The sequence below is a fragment of the Hippocampus comes genome, unplaced genomic scaffold, assembly GCF_001891065.2.
Source record: "Hippocampus comes isolate QL1 unplaced genomic scaffold, H_comes_QL1_v1.1 scaffold261, whole genome shotgun sequence".
In the NCBI taxonomy this organism is placed as follows: Eukaryota; Metazoa; Chordata; class Actinopteri; order Syngnathiformes; family Syngnathidae; genus Hippocampus; species Hippocampus comes.
The window spans coordinates 2985296-3001262 of record NW_017805824.1 but is presented as its reverse complement, the minus strand read 5'-3'; the positions used below and the strand labels follow the sequence as shown (position 1 = coordinate 3001262).

Here is a 15967-nt window from a genome sequence, read left to right as displayed (position 1 = left end):
AGATGCGAGTTCAATTTGTTCTGTGGCTAAACCACAACAGTTGCATCACAAATCATCGTTCCCTATGGAAATGAATGGACATGCTCTTAATTTGTTCCAGTCTCCCCAAAGAATAAAGAATAAATATGCTTATATTTTTTTTATTAAGTAAAGTAGCTATACAAATAAATAAATATATATATATATATATATATACACACATACATAAGAGAACACTGACATAAATAAATAGAATGTAAAGTAATTGCCTTGGCCATGGGACAGTATTATTTAAATATATATTGTACATGGTGATGTAATATTAATATTAGTCATTTTTATAGAGGTGGCATGGCTCAGTGGTAGAGAGGTCATCTCCCAACCCAGAGGTTGGAGGTTCAATCCCTGACCATTGTGACCTTATTGAAGTGTCCTTCACCAAGATACGCAATCCTTAGTTGCTCCTCATGCTATGTCATCAGTAGGTAAATGATGAAACAGTGTAAAGCGCTTTGAGTATTACAGATAGAAAAGTGCTATGTAAGTGACAGCCCATTTATCAAGATTATGTACCTGTTTGTATTGTTAAATTGCCCATCCAAAACAATTTGAAAGGTGGACTTGTCAGATCACAGCACACATTTCTACTTTAGTCCATCTCTAATGAGCTCAGGCCCACCGTTTCTGAGTCCTCTTGATATATGGCTTTCATTTTGTAGAGTTTTAACAAAGGTTTTTAATGCAGTGCCACCTGTGGGATCCAAGGGAATGAGCACTCAACGTTGGTGTTCGGCCTTGCCACTTTACGTACAGAGGTTTCTCCGGATTCCCTGAATTTTTTGATGATATTATAGACCACAAATGATGAAATCACGAAATTATTTGCAAATGTACATTGAGAAACATTCTTAATGTGTTTACTATTTGCTGATGCAGTTGTTCACAAAGTGGTAAACTGTGCCCCATCCTTGCTTTTGAACAATTGAGCCTTACGTGGACGCTCCTTTATACTCAATCCTAGACCCACACGTTTCTAATTCATTAGTTCACCTGTAGAATGTTACAAACAGATGCTTTTTGTTGTTGTATTATTATTATTATTATTATTATTATTATTATTTAAGAATTCCTCAATTTGTCCACTATCTTGTTTTTCATGCCCTAGCTTTTTTGGAACATGTTGCAGGAATCAAATTCAAAATCAGAGAATGCATGCAAAAAAATAAAACAAAACAACACCCCCCCAAAAAAACAACAACGGCAATAAAGTTTATCAGTTTGAATAAAATATCTTGTCATTTTGGTGTATTTTACCGAGCAAAGGTTGATTTGCAAAAGCATTCAGTTTTTATTTACGCTTTGCACGTCTCAACTTCAGTGGAATTGTGGCATGTACAATAATGAGCTGATAGGACTGGTGTTGACACTATTTTAACCCTTCCGTGCACCAACAATGATAACCTGTTACCTGATAACATGATAAGCTATCCACTGCGGTAACCGCTGTCCCTGAAAGGGTTAATCTGTCCCACACAAAGACAAATTGACTTTTGTGACGTCAGCATGGAGTGTGAGAGGGTCAGTCTAGTCTTGTGTACATCCTTCAGATGATAAATGTTTGTTTTGAAAAACCCATTAATAATACAGAGTGTGCATTTCATTGTGTTATCCCCACCATTGTCTCTTTCTCGGCCAGTATAATTACACATACATAATGAAAACAATAGCTGAGCTGTCCACCACTTCCTGCTCCTGTCGGTTGTTTTGGTTTGGCGATCTGTCATTGTATGGCAGCAGGAGACAGCCCTGTACAAGCTGCCTCTGACTGTATAATTGGTATTCCGATTCTGTTCTTGCACATCCCAAGAGGCCTCAGCTCGAGCCGCTGATCTCTTGCAGCCCAAGATTTTTCACCACACTGGGAACTATGAACAGCATGCAAGCTCCTGCGCACTGTGCGAGGATCAATAACGATAAATAAATATTGTTTGTTATTAGTGTGCAGTGGTAAAAAGACGAATAAGATCATTCCCAATGCCAGGCCCCCTGATTCCTCTGTGACCAACTCTGTGTGTTTACATAAACACACTGGCTGGGCGTATTTATGAATATTCAAATGAATGAAGAGCCCATTTTGTTGTCAGAATAGGCCAAATCTGAATCAATGGCGTTAGTGTAACGACTTCTGTTTGCGTAAGACATTGGCAAAAGCGGCAGCATTCTTGGCATGTCCACTCATTAAATAAATGAGTCATAATTACAACGGCTATGAGAAAATAGAAAGCACGTTGTCATTTAGTGAAGAAATGGATCAAATACACCAGGGAAATTGATGCTGCTGTTGCTAATCACGGTTTTCAGAGCTTCTTTCAACGATCGGCCATTTCTTTTAATACTGCTGTTCCGTTTGTTCCCCATAGCATTCTCAAGTCTCTGTTCCATTACAAGACAGGTCACATTTTCAGTGTGTTTGTGTGTTGGTTTGATTTCATTGGGTTAATCTGAATCACAAATTATTTTTCATCTTACAAATTGATGTTTGGAAGCATTATTTCAGGCATATCAAAGCAAAATACAAATACTACACATAGCTGCAAATATGTACAGTTATGTCACATTAACTTAGTAACAAAGTATTTGTACTCCATTACATTATAAGACCGGGCTCCTATCCCTTTATCAGAGCATTACCCTGATTTGTGGAGGTACATTTATAAATGTTAAGGTCAAATTTAACCCCAAACTCTTTCTGCCTACTGCAGCTGTACTGATGTTTATTTATTTTTATTTCATGGTCCATGTCATACAGTTTTGTATGCATTTTATTGCATTTCAGTTGTAGACTATTCCCAAAATATCAGACCGGAACTGTCAAACTTTTCTGCCACCCTTAGTTGGGATATGCTTTTTTTTTTTGCCACGATATGCTTTATTATGCTTGTGGAGTCAGTTCATTGGTTGACAGTAAATGCTGCTTGTCGTAATGAGGCCAGGAGGAGAATCAATGCCGTGTTTCTGGTTGTGTTGCTCCATGTCATGTTTATTTTCTTGGTTATTTGTTGAATTGATTGATGAATCACACACTGTCTCTCACTTTGATGTGACATTATTTACCATTATTTATTTACAGTACCCGCTACCCACGTGGGGATAAGCGGTTCGGATTATGGATGGATGGATGGATATGTACAGTATTTCTGTCTAAACATCCAGGACTGAAAACTGAACGATCTGTCTTACCATTGGGAAAACACAGGAAACTGAGATTTCCGAGGGGCAGTTACTTTCGTTTATCTGTTCATGTGTTTTTGGAAAAAAAAAAAAAAAACAAATGCTTGAACTATCATGATACGTTCCACGTTCCTTCTCATGCAATGGACTAATTCCGCTGACTGCACATGTGCAAACTTGATTAGGGAAGAGGTTATCGCATCGCAAAACGGGCACCATTCGGACATTAGTGTAAGCTATGCTGACTCAAGTTGAACCACTTGGCTGCAAAGAGCCAACATTTTGTCTTTTTCTGTCATGAAGTAGGAATTTATGTTACGAGTCAACATTACCTTGAGCTCAGGCTTGAAAGGAAACAATTATTGGACAGTGTAACCGAAAAAGATGATTTTATAGGCAGTATATGGTAGACTATGCCTTTGAGCATGAGTATCTCAAAATATATCGGCCTCTGATTAGAAATTGTATTGATAACCCAGATGCTGAACCAAGCATACTATGTTTTATTGCAATAGATAAGAAAAGATAAGAAAACCTTTATTTGTCTCACAATTGGGAAATTCCCAATTTACAGCAGCAAAATTATGAAAGGGAGAAAGTAGAAGACAAAAAGTACATAAATAAATATAATATAAATACTGTATAAGCATATTAAAAAATGGGTGAGTCTGGGTGAGTCCAGGTTTTCAGGACAGTCTATTCAATAGCCTGACAGCAGTCAATAGAAACAATTGTCATGCTACAAATGAACGTAACGTTTGTCATGGCAATTCGAGCGTCTGGAATGAATAATGATGATCTGCAGCAGAGTCAAGTGATGAGTGATGATCCCGAGGCGGTGTATCTACATTTGCAGGCTTGTATGGTCTTAGGCATTGTAACTCATGGTGTGCCTGCCAGTGCTTGGACATACAGTACGCGCAATCTCACAATGTTCTCGCACCCACTCAGCAAACACTGTAGCCCGGAGATGGAGGCACAAGGTGGGCTAACAAGATAATATCCAGATTATGGAAAGCTCTGCCTTGTATTTTCATGCTTTTATTTAAAGTTTATTGTATAATGGGGACGACGGGGTGGAGGGGCTATAGTATATTATAAACACGCTTATGTGTCTTTGCGTGAGTATGGTTCCACCAGACAGTTATCTCCGTCACAATTTCCAAATCATTTGAAACTCGGTGGTCATGAGTGGTCCTTTTACATCTACTCTACTTGAGGAGGCCAACTAAAAAAAAAACTGGGGCTGAAGTGTTGTGCAGTGTGTGAGTTTCTGAGCCTAGATTTCACAAATCAAATTTTGAACCACATGTTGCAAAAATGCCACAGGAGGGCATTTTTTTATCCTCCTCAACATCGTCCCTCTCTCCCTACCTCCATCCATCCATCCATTTACGATAGTGGTTACCCTTGTTTGGGGCACAGTTAAACTGGAGCCTGCCTGGGTTGACTTTGGGCCAGAGGCAGGGTACACCCTGGACTGGTCACCAACCAATCCTATGGCCCATGAAGACAAACAATCCCTCCCAATCACATTCATGCCTAGAACAGAACAGAAATATCACACAACGATTCAAGCCCTGAACCTCAGAACTGTGAGGCAGACGGGCTAATCACGATCTCACCACGCTGTCCCGAACTGGTAGCCATCTTTATTATAGAGAAGAGCAAATTTCAATAGATAGTGAGTCAGCTGCATAAAGACGATTGCTTTATTGGCTCTGGCCCTCAAGTGTGATTGATGCTGCAAGAGTAAAGCACTTTCTGCTATCTTGACAACCAGCCAGTATCTTTTTGCCAAAGTCAGTCCCAAGAAAAACAACCTTTTCATCAAGAAAAGTGTTCATTGGTCTTTTTTAATAATGAACCTTTGTTCAGCTCTGATAACACTATGACTAATGTCTTAAGGAGACATTTACAAGACATTTAAACTGTCAGTAGATGCCACTTGTATGTAAATCAAAGGGTGCTTAAGATCCTTTGTAATCGTGCTCTTTCTAAAACAACTTGTTTTATACCCACAGAATACAGTAGCTTGGTCACCGCTACATTTTTCTACAGTACAACATATGAGTAGCATGTGTGTTTGAGGTCTCATCACTTTGATGCTGTAATAGATCAGGGCAGGTCATTGGCTTTCCTTTGCATCAAAGTGGGCTTGTGTTAAATGACCCTTTCAGCAACAGGTGCGCCTTTATAACAGCAGCGTGGAGCAGTTTCACTAACCATCTGTGGCCTTGACTCTGACCATTGCAGCAGCAAAGACAATGAAAAGTGATCCTAAGTATAACCCTAACCCCAAACCCATGAAGGGAAGCAAAACATAAAATAAAATCAAACTACTGCACCCCGTGTAAAGTGGGGAAAAAAGTCACTCATGTACTGTTATCTTTGTACCGAATGGGACAAAGAGTTTAAAACAAATTCAAAATGAAAACACTCACAAGGAGCATGAATCGCACATTGACACTGAACCAATGTGAGCAGGAGTCAGGACTCCTGTTGTCACCCACAAGGCAATGAATGCTCCTTAAAGAATCGCATCACTACACAGATCAGGGACCGGCAACCCAGAATGTTGAAAGAGCCATATAGGACCAAAAAAACAAAAATGTCTGGAGCTGCAAAAAATTAAAAGCCTTATAATGAAGGCAACAGATGCTGTATTTATCTATATTAGCTATATTAGCCTCCTATCAAAATGACTAAGTTGGCTACTAATACACAATGAGGCTTCATGATTAAATATTGTTTTTTTCCCTGCAGTGCATCCTGTAGAGCAGGGGTGCCCAACCTTTTTTGACTGAAGATCTGCTTTTCAATCAACCAGCCTCCCGAGATTGACCTGATACCGCATGCGCGCATACACACACACACACACACACACACACACACACACACACACACACATACCATAATGAGCAACGGCCATAATGGCCCCGAAGATGAACAAGGCATGGGACAGACACACTTTTGCAGTGTGTTAACTATCGTAGCTCACATGTACCATTTAAAAATGCTTCTCTCGGCCCTCCACGTTCCTATTCTTTGCCAGTACCCTCAGTGAATTGTACATGAAACGCCGTCGTCCTGCAAAGAGAAACGTGTGTCGCAGGATATGACACAAATCTTCATTGACAGAAATGTTTAAATTTAATATTTAGTCTACACATTTTTACAGCGTTCGAAAATGTTAAGAATGTTTGCCGTGTTTGTCTTCCTACAGAAATTATATTAAAACAAAAAAAAAATTCCCTCCCCCATCTTTTTCCATTTAAAAACATTTTTGAAAAAGCTCCAGGGAGCCACTAGGGCGGCGTTAAAGAGCTGCAGGTTTCCGACCCCCGACACAGATCATGAAGTGCGTGTGTGTGTGTTCGCGTGTATGTGTGTGCGCGCGTGTGTGTGTGTGTGCGTGTGTGTGTGCGCGTGTGTGTGTGTGCGCGTGTGCGCTCGCACGCGTCTGTGATTTTTGACTAAATTACACTATAAAAGTAGTTTATTTATTTACATTCTTCTTTGTTTGGTTTTTATAATTATATTAAAATACAGTGCTAGAAGCGTGAAAGTAAAACTTTTTTTTGTTGGGATGGAACAGATTAATGACATTTCAACTCATTTCAATGTTTGTCAAAGTCAAGGTATTTCTAATATTTTGGTTAGCTTGAGTAAGTAGGAACAGCTCTCAGTATTATGCAATACTGCCTCACTGTAAACGCCAATCACAATAATAAATAAACAGTGCTAGGTTAATGATTTTTCTGACATTAGAGCTGAGCATAACAAACATTGTGAAGGCTAATGAAATTGTTTACATAATGTTGTTGTGGGTGGATGGCCGTTGATGTATATGACCCATGTTAGCTGAACGGTGCTAAATGATCTTCACTTTCAGTCAACAGGAGACTGTATAGTAATTTCTACATCACGTTTAAGGTCTGGCTCAACTTTGTCACTCAAAGAAAATCTTTCACATGCGTCCATGACAACAGAGCCATGTTTTGATTAAGTACTAAGTGTGGGGAAAAGACATTCCCACACTCCATTCATCCACATCCATAAGTCAGTTTCTCAGAGAGACGTTTAAAAATGTGAACTTTGGAAGGGAACTTTGCGCAAGTGTCTGGGTTCAAAACCACTAACTTGAAGGGCACCGCCCCAGTGACAAGCCCTAAAAGTACCCCCAACAGCTTTACTGCGGTCTCTCCTGATTGTATACTTTTTAATTTATCAAACTTTGGGATGTCGATTGAGGGCATGTCTTCAAAAAAAGTGTGGAAATGTGAAAAGCTGCTTTTTTGTTCTGTAACTTTATATTCTTTATTAGAATGAGTGTCAAGAGAAGAATAGCGTGAAAGAAAGTAGAAAATTCTAACCGACAGTTATGTACTTTGGGGTAAGTGGGCTCACAGTCAGACTCCAGCATCACCAAATCTCATCACACATTTTCGGTGTTTTTACAGTTCGCTATTGACAGGGGCTGAGTCTTTTAAGACTTAACAGACTCATTTCACAAGAGCTTGCAACTCACTTTGGCTATATGCCTTCATCATAAAGACACTGCGTCTCAATTATTTTCCTATTACGCCCCTCCAGGCTTACGCAGCAAATGCCCGGTGGCCTGCCATCTTTTTGGGCCATTGCAAAGCTATTTAGTTTTTATTTTCCTCTATTTTATCTCAAGAGGCCGGCCCACACCTTAGAAGGAGCAGCCCATTAATCCATTCACAATATCGACAGCAAACCCAACCAATCGACATCGGCAGCGGAGCTACACGGTAGCCAGGGGCTGTCAGGAGCCATGTCTGAATTAGGGCCATGCAGATCGATCCAAATATGAATAGAATCGATCCTAAAGGGAATAACTGTATCGTATCGAAACCAAAGCACTAGTATTGATCCTTTATATTTATTTACGTTGGTTTCTCATGGGTTCCTCACACGTTCCCTTTTATACCCATGCTTAAGTGAATGAGGCACACTTGCCGCCAATAATAGTGGTGGGCGACATCGGCAGGAGGAAATGAGAAGGAAGCATTAGAGAAACAACGATTGCGGAGATAAAAAAAAAAAAAAGCGAAGGTTATTTTGCATTTTGAAAGAGTGACCAGATCACATTAAGCTTCAATAAGATGTGAATGACGGTTCAGCTGAATGTGTTTGTCACATTCTATTACAGGGCATTGAATGTTCAAACGGAATCCCATTAATTTTTCTTGGATACGCTTTCAAAAGACTCAGTTACTAAAATGGTATTGAGAATATGAAATTGCACTGTTGGCTGTTAGTTTGCAGTTGTCTTGAATTAGTGAAATTGTTTTATGAAATAAGATGATTTTTTTTCATTAAAATAATTGATTAAATGATTACGTTTTGGAAAAGCATATTGTTTGTTGTCATATATACATGGCCGTCACAATAGTTATTTTCCAAAAAGTATTTTTACAGTCAACATTAAATTTTACATTTATGGTCATGTGCTTTGTTTGAGCTTTTCCAATGACCACCCATCCATCCATTCTCCAAACCGCTCATCCCCATGAAGGTCGTGGGCTTGCCTATACTGCAAAATTAAATGGAAGTACACTCTCTGCCAACCGAGTGCGCAATTTTTCTTCTTGCGTGCCAGGCCAGCGGAAAGGAAACCAAAACAATGGTAAATGAGCTAATCAGCGCAACCATAATGAATCATGTTAAAACAAGCTAGGTGAAGGTGTCTAGACGAGAGGAAATTCAGTGGCCGACGTTTGTTTGAGTGTGGAAGGGAGATAGGGACTACGAATGTGAAGATTACCCCGACATGTACAATTTAAAACATGAGTCCATGTATATTTCAGTTGAGAACATTTTATTCTGGCATGGTTAATCACACAACAAGAAAGTCTAGTTTGCATCAAACGTGTATTTAATAGAACAAATCATTTAAAATACCGTCCTAATTTAGAATCTAAAAGTACTTGGTTTCGGTATAGGCGATGCATGCTCCAGTATTTGGTATTGAAAAGTTGTTCTGGCCGGATTCCGTATGTCTCATTTCTGTATGCGCGAAGCAGAAACCAAGCTTAAAAATTGGCCACTTGTTGTTGAAGCCAGAGGGCAGCCATCTTACATTGCCACTGCAACTGACAACTTCTGTTCAGTGATAGTTCAGTGTTATCAGCGCGTGTTTCAGGCCTGGACACCTGTCTGGAATGAGAACCTCTCAATGAATGAACCTCACTGTTTACATCGACCATTCCGATTGCACAGTAAGTAACAGATTTCACGTTTTTTGCAGCTAATTGGTCCATAATGTACAATTAGCACATACTGTACGTTGTTGTATTGTGTGTTACCATTAAGATTGCGGATTTAGGTCAATTTTGAGCTTTGGTTAAATACACGTGTCATTCTGTTTGTTTTATGTTTAAACCGAAGTAGGAATGCCAATAAACAGCTTCAAACAAGCACTGTGTATTCAATTATTTTTTTAATGGAAGTTCCTTGTGGTTTTCTCCAGGTATTCCGGTTTCCTCCCACATTCCAAAAACATGCATGGCAGGCTGATTGAACATTCTAAATTGTCCCTAGGTGTGAGTGTGTGTGCGCAGATGGTTGTTCGTCTCTGTGTGCCCTGCGATTGGCTGGCAACCGGTTCAGGGTGTCCCGCGCCTCCTGCCTGAACACGGCTGGGATAGGCTCCAGTACCCCCCGCGACCCTTGTGAGGATAAGCGGATTAGAAAATGGATGGATGGATGGCTGGATGGATGGATGGCTGGATGGATGGATGGCTGGATGGATGGATGGCTGGATGGATGGATGGATGGATGGATGGATGGATGGTCATCAACACATGCTCACACAAGTTCCTTGTGTGAGCATGTGTTGATGACCACAAGAAGAGAAACTTCCACACTTAGGAGGGTGAACACTTTTGAGTCTCTGCAGACACTTTGAAAGAAGCAAGGTGAGGAAAACTAATTAGAGCAGACGCTTCCTCTTTTCCTAGTGCGAGTAATTAAATTCATCATCTCACTTCTACCGATTTCGTCGCCCATAACAGTTGCTTATGGCTGCATTTATTCTCCAATGCCTGAGGCTCCGCGGTGGGTATTAGTAATGGAAAGACTTTGCAGTCAACATGTAATATACTCGATGCACGACTAGTGCTTCAGCATGTTTCAACACGATCTCAGGGCCTATCCAGCTTTCTTTCAGAGAATCAGATTTTACATGGCGAGATAAGATGTGTCATCTGGGTTTTTTGGGGGTTTTTTTCCCTTTAGGGAGGATTTTGTCCGATTTCACTTATTCTTTCTGTCCTGGATTTGTACATTAAATACTACTCTTTGCTCTGACTATTCTTTTATTCAGCTCTCCACGAGAGCTCTGCACCGGTGCTGAATGCGAGATATGCCTCTGGAGCTGTGGTTGCTATGGTGAAGGATCGTAGCATAAATCTGGGAGGTGGCACTACATGTTTTTGAGAAATAAGATGAGTCTGTGCAATTATTATGAGCGCCCTATTAAATGTAGGGACCTTCCGCAATCCACCTTGCTTTTAAAATACAAGCAGTCATAATAGTGTGCTGCGTGTTGAAGGTTTCAACATGTCGTTTATTCACTCACTGGCCATAATATTAGGTACATCACCAATGCAATATTTCAGTCAGCAATTCTGCCTTTATACAGATAATCATATTTTTATTGTTGTAGAGGTATTAATAAAACTGTTTATTATCCATGTAAATCCATATTTCTGTATTATACTGTCCCCAGGTGGCCAGAGCAAACGATGTTCAATGATTTTTTTTGTTGAAACAAAAAAATGTAGCCAAATCAGCTTTTTAAAAATTATGTTGTGACTGTATGTCAGTAAAATATTACAGAGTGGTATTTTCCTTTTTGAATAACACCTTAGAAACCCTAACGCTGCCACACATGGTTGTACAATCCTGGAGAGAAGGTGGTCTCCAAGTTTCCACTCCACAGTGGCTAACTCTCCATCATCCGCAAGTGCAGATCTTCAGGTTCTTTGAAGTGCACGGCACGCCACTCTGCTGTATCTACATTGCATGTAGACAGCAGGCCACAACGCTGAATGTAAAGGAAACACGGGGAGCCACGTTCATTGAAAGGCAAACAAGTTGGCTGCTTTCCTCCTCACAAGGGCGCAAACATCCCACTTCTACCTGGGCCTGTTTAGGAAAATAGAAAGTTCACAGATTTATCTCGAGCTAAGCTATGTTATGTGGTTGTTTGTAATGGAAATGTTTGTTTTATGTTGAGTTTGACAGCATGTTCCAACTGGCAGTGCCAATAAACAATTGGAAGCTTCTTTGTATTTGAAGAATAAAATTCACTGTCTGTCAAACTACTGTTTCTTATGAAGTCAGTTGAGACTGCCACCATACAGAGCTCATCTTAAATGTGTGCTTGTAAGTCAGAGCAAAAACACAGAAACACAACTCGTATCTCGGGGCACCACTGTATGTGAAAACATACCATGTTGAGTTTGCATCTGACCGAAATGCAGACAAATTTCCGGTAGTTTCCAAGTGTGGCACGAGAACCATAGTTGTATACTGGCTCCCTCTGGTGGTATGCTAATGAATAAGCGCCCATACGGTTCAGTTGTATTTATTCATATTCATTTCATCATTTAGAAATGTTTGTTTTCAAATTTTAATTTTGATACAGTTGCAACTTTTGTGTACATTACATTTTATTTGAAGCACTAAAAAAAAGTTGGAGAACCACTAACTGACAGAGTGTATGGTATGTAAATACTTTATATACAAAGTATCAACCTGAGTAACTACTTCTATAATATGGTAATATAGTATGATAGCTCTACTGTATAGTATGTACACTGTGCTATCCAGTGTACTGTACAAACTGCAGTTACTGAAGGAGAAAAAAATATGAATAATACAATAGGCTTCATATACTGTGGTGTAATGGAATGATTTAAGGTATCCAGAATGTTTATATGAATGAATAGTACTGTTAATGTATGGATGAAAAGATACATGCAACACACTGATGTGGGTGCGTCAACGTTTCTTTCCATAAAATGCTGTGGTTGCGTTTGGAGTGAGGGACATAAACTGTTCAACAGCGCCGCCGTGTGTCCACCCACCGCCACGACATATTTTTAAACCAGTCGAGGACTTTCCTTGTTTCTCACCGCAATGGTTACCTGACTGCATGTAGCTGTGCGCGATTGAATTTAATTCAACGTTTTAATCCCACATATGGCCTATGTGTGTTTTTTGACACACGGTCAAGCATAGAAGCCTTCCTCTGAGCTTCTTTTTTCCATATAATTCTGACTCTCTGCTGTTGCCATGGTTACAAGTACCAGTGTGTTTGTCAGAGGATGCTTCTGGTGAAGGAGCTGAGATGGGATGCGAACGATGCACTCATTGGTGGCTCCATATCCCCGCACGTGTGCTTGTGCTGAGATTTGAGATGATTTTTTTTTTCAGGGAGGGGAACATTTGAGCAATTTGACAGCAAACTGTGGATTTATTGCAGATGTGCTATATATGGGAAATAAAAACCAGCCCAATCATGAGGGTCCATTTAAAGATACAGACTTTTTAGTGTCATTATTTATTGAAAAAAATGAAATAATGTAAAATAGAGATAATAAACCGAGTGGAAAGCAGCATTGGCAGTGTGAGTCACATTGCAGGTTACACACCCTCCAGTATGTACAATACATTAATAATTTTTGAAAAGCAGACATTGAGTCTGCTCGTCCGCTAATACCTCAACACATCAAGAAGATGTGTTGTGTAAGAAGTGTTGTTTGTACATTTCACAGTACGACCACTCATGATGATGTGGAGGATTCTGTAAATGTGACTCATCCGCTGACTCACCTGATATTATACTTAAATCAAAATGTCTATTGCCCCTGGATACAAGTACTGTAATGTCAAAATGGAAAAAGAAAGGTTTATTTGTGTCCACCTTTTGTCACAAATTGAAACCCATAAAAACTACATTTTTTTATTATTTATTTCCCGATTTCCTGAGGTGAATCATACAATTTGCATAAAATGGGTATACCATATTGCACCATTTGTCAATTTTTGGACGATATTCTTGTTTTCAGAAACAGGCATTTAATGGCTTACTGCACTCCAATTTAGCAAATTAATAACGCACATTTAATTATATTTTTAAATGGAAGTATGCAACCAAAGTGAACAAATGAGTCAATATCAAAGACACAAAGAGATCCTTCAACAGATTTAGCAGAAAGCTAATTTGGTAGTCCACAACATAAAATAATTTTCATCTGCCGTTTACAACATAAAATAAGCAAACATATAAAAACCCCAATTGGGGTACACAGCAATTAACACAAACTCATAAAATATCCAAAAATCATACCCAAGTTACAAAATATAAATAATGAATACACTGAAATCAATACACAAATACCTACATGAAGTGCCGATAATCCAAATGAAAATGTCAAGTGCCAATAAAATGACCAAAACCGACAGTATTTGCCAAATGACATTTTAAGAAGAGGGGACACCCTCTGCTGAGAATGAAGAATTACATTTTCATTTGTGAAGTGGAAGATCGAAATGCACATTTCATTTTTGAGGTTGTTTTAAAACTTGTGCAATGTGCAATCAAACTGGAATTTTAAAAGAATTCAAATGAAGGTCTATTGTGCACTATTGACAAGAACTGATGTTAGTTGATAAATTTAAGAAGCGAAGGAAAGATTGCAGCGTACGCTTCTACGTGCTTCAGTGTAGTAACAAGGCCTGAAGGTTCATGAATATGTTTCTCTCTCTCTCTCTCTCTCTCTCTCTCTCTCTCTCTCTCTCTCTCTCTCTGTCTCTCTCTCTCTCTCTCTCTCTCACACACACTCTGTGTCACCCTCTTTTGGCATTTCTTGTCACATTCAGCACACATCTTGTCACTGATTAAATCAAACCAAGTTCCACAATGCATCTACAGTCCCACTGCCTGTTGCGACGGCATTTGCATGGCTATCAATAGACGGATATGCAGCGCTACCTCCGTTTCATCATCTAATTTCAGAGCAGTTAACCTCACCCAGGAATGAAATCATTACCAATTCAAAGCATTTGATTAAATATTTAAACCTGCTACTTGTACTGGCCAATTTTCAATCAGCACATGAATCTGCACAGTGAAAAGAGATTCAATACAACAGCTGTGTCTAAAATTACAGAATGTGCTTTATTATTGTGATTGTAGTTATCGTAGCATACTGAGAGAGCTAACATGTTGGTTTCATTTAATACAAGGTAAAACTAATCAGAACCAACTCACAATGTGATGCATCACCATTAAAGGTTAAATGAATACCTCCATTATGGTATCAATCAAACATTTTTGAAACAACTTTTATATCATTAGATAGTGCTGGAAGACCTAACTGTGGCCAGAAGGGATCACGTAGTATAAATCACATCCCGACGAGGTCTTTCCTAATCTGAATGGGATTACTGCGGTGCCTTGAATTCCAAGTGAACCGGTTTATGAGTTTCCGAGACATGAAACGTCGCTCTGCTATTTTTTTTATTTTATTTTTTTTCTATTTGCTTTGGCTAGTGAACTCACTTTGGGAATGAACTCAATTTAACTCAATTCACAACAAGCAGCAATTTGGCAGAAAAAAAATCAATAAAAAACAGGCTTCGGGCTGACTATTGCCATTCCAATTTGTATTTAAATGTCATCTTAAACATAAAACAATCACAACTACACGTTGCCTTCGAAATATTTGTTTAGCTCCATGCTAAAAATCCGTTCAAAACGCTTTCGATGGGCTCATGAATAGCATCAATGTAGAGGTGTTATAACACTTTGAGCAACAGATAATTGCATGCATAAATCCTCAAGTTTAAGACGGTTGCTGATTGTTCAAAGTGACAAGACTGCATTCTGATAAGAGGGACACAACAGCACTTGGCTGTATTGAGGGAGTCAATCCACATGCTTCAGTGGGACACTGGGACATTGGAACAATGTTTCATCCAGTGTGACATTTACTAATCCAAATCATGTTTTATGGATGGCCTCAATTGTTCTACACTGGGAGTTAGGTTCAAACAAGGCATACAGAGTGTGCGTGTGTGTGTGTATGTGTGTGTGTGTGTGTGTGTGTGTGTGTGTGTGTGTGTGTGTGTAGTTCCAGTGTCTCAAATATATGTGATCTTTCGCCAAAGCTCGATGTAATGCTGTTACAAAATAAGTCCTTTAAAAAACATCTTTCCACAATGTGTTTGCAGTAGCAAAGTGTATTTCCCATATGAGCAGGAATCAATACACGTGGGCAGAATTGATTCGATCGATGCGGGACAAACACCTAACGCTCAGACACTTTTCATTCATATCATGCATAAAGTCACTCATGCTGAGTCTCAGTCTGAAGCTTTGATTCAGAGAGGAACTAAAAAGTCTCCAACCCCCTGTTCAAATGGCCTGTTTTTGTGATCTAAAAAAAAATGAGATGCAAAACTCTTTCCAATGTTAACGGGATCTAGAACCTGTCAAACTTCATTGGCATTTTAAAAATTGTTTACAAAGGGGAAGTAGAAATAAACAATGGCGAAAAGTAAGCACAGTATTTTATAATTGGGTGTGTGGCTCTTTTCAGAATTAACCAATCACATTCATGTTAAAGGGAAGTCAGCACACACTTGCCACCATATAGCGTGCCTTTGATGAACCCCAAATGAAGTTGAGCTCTTCTAACAGGATTTTCCTGACATG

The 15967-nt window shown here is 39.3% G+C and overlaps 1 protein-coding gene across 2 annotated transcripts in view; it reads left to right on the top strand.

Moving 5' to 3' along the window:
- tub (TUB bipartite transcription factor) overlaps positions 1 to 15967 on the top strand; it is a 49360-nt gene that overhangs the window by 445 nt on the left and 32948 nt on the right. The window lies entirely within an intron of this gene.